This window comes from Cryptomeria japonica, chromosome 5, assembly GCF_030272615.1.
Source record: "Cryptomeria japonica chromosome 5, Sugi_1.0, whole genome shotgun sequence".
Taxonomy (NCBI): domain Eukaryota; kingdom Viridiplantae; phylum Streptophyta; class Pinopsida; order Cupressales; family Cupressaceae; genus Cryptomeria; species Cryptomeria japonica.
Window position 1 is genome coordinate 718,371,283 of NC_081409.1, and position 9,380 is coordinate 718,380,662.

Sequence of the window (9,380 nt, forward strand, 5' to 3'; positions counted from 1 at the left end):
TGTTGTTGCACTTGAGTAGAATGAAGAGGGACATAGTATTGATTGACTCAATGTGTACAACCAAAACATAAGTTAATTAGTTCTTATGTAGATGATGATGTTCAATTATAAACATCCAACATAGTCTATGGTGGTCACTGTCACTTGAATACACAAATATTTAATTCAAAAGAGTTTTTTGCCTATATTTGAAGATTACAAATCACTTAAGAAGATTATACATTACTCGCATTTGGTGGTGGCAACAAATATAAAACTAGATAGATATTGAGGGAGACTTGATAATAAAAAGTTAAGGATACTCTCTATGGAAGAATACAAGACAATCATATATGCTTTGAAAAAGAGAGAGGATGCAAATGGTACAATGGAATGAATAAATACAAGTATTTAGCTCTTCATATTGACTTTGTAGTTAATGTATAGTTAAAATTGATTTCTTGTAATTTGGTACTCTTAAGCCATATCCCTTAAAGTCATAACACATACTTAATTAGGGGAGGTTATGTTGTGCAAGAGGTCTACGTAGAGAACACATCAACCAATACTAAGAAATACTCAGGATGGATCCATGTGCTATCAACCCAAAAAAATCTACATTAAATTTGTGTATTATTGTGAATTGTTATTTTTATGTCTTTTAGTTAGCATTATATTTAATATTATTTATTACTCTTATTTCCTAAACCTTAACAAATTAACTAGTAGGGGAAGATATTTTATTGGTTTCTAATAATGGAACATGTCACCAAAATATCAACAAAGGAAAAATGAAAGGAATTTCACTTTTTGGATAGGAAGAGTTCAAGTTGAAGGAAGAATCATGAAATTATTCACTAACTTTCAAACTTCCACATTTTCACAAGCACAACTATTGTTGGTATTAAAGAGATGGAAGATTCACAAGAACATACAAATGATGCAAGTTCTTTGAAAAAGATTCTTCAAACATGGCCACTGGAAAAAAATCTAAACAAAAAAAAATAAAGAGAAGTAATAAGCTAAGACATGTAGAATATTAGGAGAAACTTGTGAAAAAACCTAGAGAGTATCTATTAAGGAAGGAGAAAAAGGCAATTTATGTTGATGAAGATTTAGCAATAGAGTGACAACTTGTGAGAAAGATGAAAATTAAAAAAATTAATACATTTTTTGAAATGGATGGAGAAAGGTTTTTCCATTGTGATAACACACTTTAATTGAATTAAAGGTAGAAACATATCTTGTTCTAAGTTCCACAACTCATGGTGACATTAGAGTAGTACAACATAAGATGAATGGTGAAATGGTTCTTCATAAAGAATGACCCTTGACAAAGTTAGAAGTTGTAGGGACAAATCAATTAATAGAGTTGGGTATGAATTAGGAAACTTTGCAAGACAATATGAATCATTAGTCAAAATTGTTTGAAGATATAAATGGTGAATTTGTTCAATAAGGCTTGGCAATAGATAAGAAGTTAATAAAACATACTATATAATTACAAAGAATTATAATATTTCCTATATTGATTTGGGATCTTGTATCTCCAAGAAAGATTAGATCAAGTGAAGATGAAAGCTTAAGAATGTCCTCATATGTGATTGCTCAAAGACACCTAGTTTTGAGAAGGGCAAACTACAATGTCCCCTTTAAGAAAAGATATATTATAATAATAAGTAATAATACTATTTATACAAAATATAAAATTAATGTTTTATTTAATCAAAAGTCAAGGGGTGTGTGAAGAATCACAATCATTGACCGAAAAAACCATCATTGCAAAAATTGAAGGAAAGACCTTTAATTTCTCTTGTCAAGTTAGTAGACAAAAACCCTCAACTTAGAAAGAAATTTAGAAACATTTCAAGACATTTGTACAAGTGATATAGTTGGAAATTGGAAGAAGAATTGTAAAAGAGAATAAAGAATACATTTAATATTTTAAAATTGTATTGTATGGTTTAAATTTGAAGTATATATTAATCAAAATTATAAGTTGAATAATAAATTGATATTTATGCATATTATTGCGAGTGTCTGATTTTTTACTTTTAGCAAAAATAAGGAATTTTAGAAAGTGATATTATAGAAATCAGAATATAAAATTTAATTTATTCTTTGTATTCAATTTATTTTCATTGTTGCACTATTTGTTTTAAGAAATTTGTACTCATTGGGTAGACATTTATTTTACTTATTTTATATTTTTTTGGTCCACATTTTGAAGGGAAATGAGATCATCCCAGTAAAACCTTTAAGATCAGTATGCACCAACAATGTCTAATATTTTTTTAAAATAATAACTTAACAAACTTATACAAGCACATACTACGATGCCATAAAGGTAGAAATAGATAAACTTTATTTACCATGACTAAAACTTTAGAAGAAAGTGAATGTAATTTTTAAATCTAAGAAAATTTCAACAACACTACAACTTACAAATTTAATACTTTAGAATAATGAAATAAGAAGAATGAGACAAAAGAGAAAAAATATAGATATACGTGGGGAAAACCCTTTCGAGTAAAAACCCCCATATTCCAAAATATCAAGCCAATGTATTATTCATCAATAAGTTACAATACATTTTCAAGATCCAAACCTATACATGGAGATTTACGTCCTATTCCATCCTGAAGAAAATTCAGCACTACAACCCCTATAAAATAAACTCCTCTCCTCTAATTTCAATCATCTAAGACATCGAAATATATGTAGAGATCAATAGAAAGAGGTAGATGCCCATGGTTTCCAAAACCATCTTTATGTTAGATGCAATGACAGTCCCAAAGACACTGAGACGAGGGGGGTGAATCAGTGTCTAACCAGTGATAGAAAGATTTGAACTTATTTGTAATTTTATAACCCAAATTAATGTACCAATAAATAAATAATAATGCAGTAAAGAGAAATAAGAGAGACAACATTAATGCACACCATAACACAAGATATTTTGGTGAGGAAACTTGGTAGGGGTAAAACCTTTGTGGGATTTGTGACCCACAATATTTACTCACTGGCCAATATGAATAAATATTACTTATACAATAGAGGCCTGCACATGCAGGAAGGCCAATAGCCTAGAGCTCACTACTCAGCAACAAAACCGGAGTCCCACTAACTACAAAATGGATGGTTAAATCCAAATACAATATACTTCTTTACAATAGCATTTGTAATGCTTGATTCAGTACCGATTTGAGCTCAATCAAAAACCTTAACCAAAAACCTTGCTGGTGAATAATAGTCACTCTACTCTGCTCTACTTCTAATTACATCAAAATGCATATACAAATATTCGCTCTCATATTCATTTCCTAATTACATAATCTTCTCCTACAAAATGACCTACAAAATCTCATACATATATGAGTCTTTACAATACATCATGTAGGCTACAAATAATTAATTACATTACAATATAATTCACATAAATAAAACTTTATCATATGTTGGTTTGGGTGCCGGTATGATTCATTGTCGATATGAACTGAATGTCGATGTGAATTAACTTTGTGTAGCTTCTGGTGCTGATATGCAAAGTTTTTTGCGATATAATCCTATAGAACCTTGTTACCAGTTGGTTGCCATCAATGACAACAACAAGCATTCTCATTTGAGTGTGTAATGCCAACAATCTCCCCCTTTGGCATTGATGGCAACACTCATGAGAAAAATCCAAAAACTGATATCAAAAAATGAAAGTTCTCCTCTTGAGAAAATGATCCCTTTTGTGATTCCTTCTGTACATTTTTCTCAGTACACTACTACTCCCCCTTTGACATCAATGACAAAGGTGTCAAAAAAAATCAAAGAATTCCAAAATTTTACCTTGAAGTCTGTAACTGGTTGGTTACAATCTGAAATATATCCACTACAATCAGATTAAGTCCTTGAAAAAATTTAGAACTATCAGAAATGATATCCTCAGTCTATCGGATCATGTCAGTTAGATGATGCATTTGTTCCTCTGATGATCTTCCTCTTGGAATAGTAGCCTTAGATAGTCCATTATGGTGTGTCAATGGATTTTCCAATCTAGGACCAAGTTTGTTCTTTTACTCCTGGGATTTTAACCTTAATCGAGCTTTCTCCTTTTTAATTTTTTCTATTTTCTCCTCATATACTACCATTTCTTGATCTAAAATTGAAGTGAGTTCAGAAGAGCCAATCAAGTGGTCTGCTATATCATCAATTTCCTTTTGTGTCTGTTTAATCTGATCATCAATATCAATAGTCAAATGGTGTGGCTTGCAAACATCTCTATATAGTTCCTTAAACTCCAAAATTGTTGAATTTAGTACCAGTATTAAGGAATCTAACTTTCCTGTACAATCCTTAATAGATTTATTAAAGAAATCTGCCTTCTCCTTATTTACCCTTTCTTTAATTGTCTCCTCATTAATCTTATCAATCAATTGAATATTAGATTAAATGAAGTTAGACAATGTGTCTAACTTACCAATAAAGCCTACAACATCATCTACCTTACATGTCAGTGCTATCTGTTGTAAAATAGGTAAGGTATCATCAATAGCCTTAAATGCTAAGGCATTGCATTCAGTGATCTTTTTGATATAATCTAATAAAACATCTACCACATTTGTAGATATGTAGTCCAAAATGGAAGTGCTAGGCAGAGTGGGAGTTACAATAGTTGGTTTCATCTCTCTGGTCTCCTTAGCCACTTTAGCTGACTTACTTCCATCATTGACCTTTTCCTTGTTTATTTTTTCTTCATTTTGCTCACTTTGTGTTTCAACTTTATTTTCAACCTTACTGTCATCCTTACTTTCTGCCTTGCTGACTGTCGGTTCAGCTATACTCTGTTCAGGTTCTTTCTCTGCCAGTTTCTCTACCTTCTGCTGAGTGTCAACATTTATAGGTTCAGTTTCAACATTCTCAGAAGATTTATCTATAATTACATTGATATCCTGAGTGTCCACATTCATGGTAAACAAAATGTTTGACTTTGGATCAATATTCTCAGTGTTCAATTTCTTTGTTTTCTCTTCCTCATGTTCAACCTATGCATCACCTTGTTCTTTAACCTATTCCTTTGCTTGTTCCTCAACTTGTTTCTTTGCTTGTTTCTGTGCCACTACTAGTGGTGTGTCTTCAGCTGATGGGGGTAGGTCATCCTTGATAGTCAAGTCAGGAATGCCACCAACTTTGTTCTTATGCTTATCACTTTTCTAATATACTTAAGTGAAATATTTGTCTATTGTATGTCTATCTTTCTCTTCCTTTTTCTCTTTTTCCACAAATAATATATCCCATTTGTCAGTCATTTCATCAGCAATTTCTTTGACACTACCTACCATTAAGCTAACCTGTCGGTGACCACTAGCAAAAACTAACCAGTTGGCTTCTGCAATCAATTCATCAATCTCCTACTGGGAATTGACAGGGTGAACTGCCAACATTGCTTCAACTTTTAATTTCTTGTCAAGTTCCATTATAGATGTTCTTTTTGCCTCAAGTCTTAGATAAAGATCATTAGGTCAACGACCTCAATTAAAAATTTCTTGTAAATATCAAGATGTAGAATGATACTTTCCTCAATTGTTTCCTTATTAGAATCTATGAAAGTATGATAAAATTTATTTATATTTCTAAGGTTTCCATCCTGGGTAATTTCATTTATAAGTTCTTCCAGGGATAGAATATCTGATATCTTAGGTGTCCGTTTCTTTGGTGTAAGTTTCTTTCTTTGAATGTTTGGCTCTCTTATAGCTTTTTGTTTCTTCCTTAGTGCTCTTGTCCTCTTTGGAGAAGGAGTAGGTGCCAGTGAAGGTTTCCTTTTCTTCCTTTCAACTCTTTTAAATTCTGCAGCTTTATCACTTTCTGTCTCAGAAGAAGTAACAACTAGGGAAACACGAGCTACCAATTGTTGTCCGGTTTTACTTTCCTTCATGCTCTCAGCAATACCACTCATTTGTTCAAGTCCCATTAATCCTTTCTTAACATCTGCTATAAACTTTGAAGCATCTTTCATTATTTTTTCTCTTTTCTTCCTCTGCTTCTGCATAGATACATCACTCTCAATTGTTTCAGTTGTGCCAAATATCTTCTCAGTCAGTTCCCTTGGTGCATCAAGAAGTGTCTTTGCATAAGACTCAAGAATGTTCAAATCTACTTCATAGCCCATCTCTGTTATCCAAATGTTTCGAGGAGTAACAACCTCCATCCATGTCTCATCTCTCTTTATTACAAAACATATATGTTTGTCATATTTGTCCACAATGCTTTGAGGAATCCTTTCTCTTGCCTTCATCTTAGTTTGAAAGTTCTTGAAATAATCTTTTACCATTTCATCACTATTAGCACCTATGCCGGTAATTGCTTTCATAATCTGTTTTCCAATAGGGATGTCATAAGCAAAGTCCTTGTGACCAATGTTGGGAATCTCCTTTGTGAAATAAAGAATTAGGCATACAAATAAGTTACCAAATTTGAAGGTTCATTTCTTATCACCTTTTATCTTCCCCAAATTATCTATCAGTTCATCCTTTAGCCATTCACAAATGTCAATCTTTGCACTATTCTTCACCATTTCTTATGCACTATGTATACAAAAAGTAGAAACAATATTTAACCTATTTGTATGAGCAACTCTATAACCAATCACCATACTCACATATTTCACATTATTATCCGTGATATCACTAACCCTGAGGGGTCTATTATCAGATGTAGCATTGGTTAGGTTCATAACCCCCTTGTTCGGGATCTTCAGCTTCTTTTCAGGCCTAGTACCGGTTGAGGGTAAACTAGTGATCACCTTGATTGCCTCCTTAATAATTTTGAAAACAAAGTCTAGCCACATAAATTTGCCATGAACCCTGCTAAGTACAAGATGAACTATCTCATCCAAAAATTTAGGAATGTTCAAGATATCAACAAATCTTAAATCCTCAACAGTCTTATGCTCTGGTTTGATTAAACCTTGTTTATTAGCTATAACGTTATGGTATATGTTTTTCAAATCATCAGATCCTAAATTATCTATGTTGCAATGAATATATATCCTCAGATCTTCAACAAAAACAACTCCCTTCGTAATTTTAGAAAAAGCACCAATGGAATCATCTTGCTTAGCAATCTCAGGAATGATCTTAAAAATAGGTCTAGGATTCTTAACATTCTCTACCACAGTAGGGTTTGCAATGAATTTGGGAACAGAAGATGAAGTAGCCATGATACTAAAATAAATACCTTTTTTGCAAGTGAAATCTTCTGAAATGCCCTGAAAATGTCTTTGCTACTTCGCCTCTTGAATGCCTTTGCTCTCTTCGCGCTCTTCGGAAATTTGAATGCTTTGTGATTCGAAATGAGGGTTTTTCATGCTTTATAACCAAAAAGTTTGCCAACAACCACATTAAGTGCTTCCGATTAAGTGAAAACTTAACATGTCTACCGGTAAAGAATAAATACAACTTCTTACCATCAACTGAGGGTAAAATGCACAATTTTCAACTTGCTACCATACCCCTAAGGATTATTCCTTAATTAGATGAAGTACCTCCTGCCGGTGGAGGGTTACCCTGTTCTACCGGTGCAGAGACAGATTCATCAATTCGCTGATCTCTCTTCTTAATCCATTATTTTGAAAATTCTTTCTTTATTTCAGTCACCTTTTCTTTTCCTTTGTTATTGCATCCTTTATTGTTCGCCGGTGCAGTCTTACTTCTACAAAATTTTACAATATACCCAATCTTGTTACATGCATAATAAGTTACATTGTTCCTTTGAATTGCCTTTCCATAACCTTGACCGGTTTGTGTTTGCATTGATTAGATAAATGCCCAAATCTACCACAAACATAGCATTTCACATTCATTCTGCAATCGTTTGAATTATGTCCACTTTTATTGCATTTGGAACATTGACCGATGGGTAAATTTGTATTCTGATTATTTCTAAATCTATACTAATTTTCTCTATGACCAAATTTGTTGCAATTAAAACATTTCCCATTAAATTTATAAGCATTAGGTTGCCTTACCGATTTGCTGTGATCTTGATTGTTTATAGTCCTGGAGCTTTCTCCATGTTCAAATCCAAGTCCAATTGTATCTCCATTAGGTTTCTGTCTTTTTAGCATATCATCAAGCCTTTCTGAACTTTTCTTGAATTTGTCTTTATATTCATTTGCAGTGACCAACTCATTTTCCAGAATGCCAACTTGTCTCAAAAGTTCCTCTTTGTCATGTTGCATGTGAATCAAATCTGTCTTAAGCATATCATTTTCATAACTAAGCCTTAGAGATTCATCTGAACTTTCATTAATTCTTCTGGCCAAATCTTCCTCATTCTTCTTCCTATCTTCAATATCTTTGCATAGTTTCATGGTTAGATCTTGCATTTCATTCTTCATGTTAGTGTTCTCCTATCTCAAATTTTTTGCAATATTTCTAAGAGTTTCCTTTTCATCATCATCTTGTTTCTACATTTGCTCACGAAGTTCCTTCCTCTTATTTTGTCCCATAACTAGGTTCTCCTAAAGTGCTTTAATAAATTCCTCGGCAGTCCTAAGATCATCTTCAATTTTGATATTCTTCAATTTTTTTTCATCAAAATCTTCAAGAGCTCATTCCAATTGTTTTCTCAAACTTTCCATCAATACCAGTTTCAGAATCTTCCTCAATCTGTTAGGCTTTTGTAAATAGAGAACTGGGCTCTGCTACCAATTGTTAGATGCAATGATAGTCCCAAAGACACTAAAGGGTGGGGAGGGGGGGGTTGAATTGGTGTCTAACCGGTGATAGAAAGATTTGAACTTATTTGTGACTTTATAACCCAAATTAATGTACTGGTAAACAAATAATAATGCAGTAAAGAGAAATAAGAGGGACAACATTAATGCACACCATAACACAAGATATTTTAGTGAGAAAACACGATAGGGGAAAGAACTTAATGGGATTTGTGACCCACAATATTTACTCACTAGCCAATATGAATAAATATTACTTATATAATAGGGGTCTGCACATGCAAGAAGGCCAACTGCCTAGAGCTCACTGCTCGACAACAAAACTGGAATCCCACTGACTACAAAATGGATGGTTAAATCCAAATACAATGTATTTCTTTACAATAGCATCGGTAATGCTTGATTCAGTATCGGTTTGAGCTCAATCAAAAACCTTAACCAAAAACCTTGCTAGTGAATAATAGTCACTCTGCTCTGCTCTGCTTCTTATTACATCAAAATGCATATATAGATATTGGCTCTCATATTAATTTCTTAATTACATAATCTTCTCCTACAAAATGACCTACAAGATCTCATACATATATGAGTCTTTACAATAGATCATGTCGGCTACAAATAATTACATTAGATTACAATATAATTTGCATAAACAAAACTTTATCTTATGTCGGCC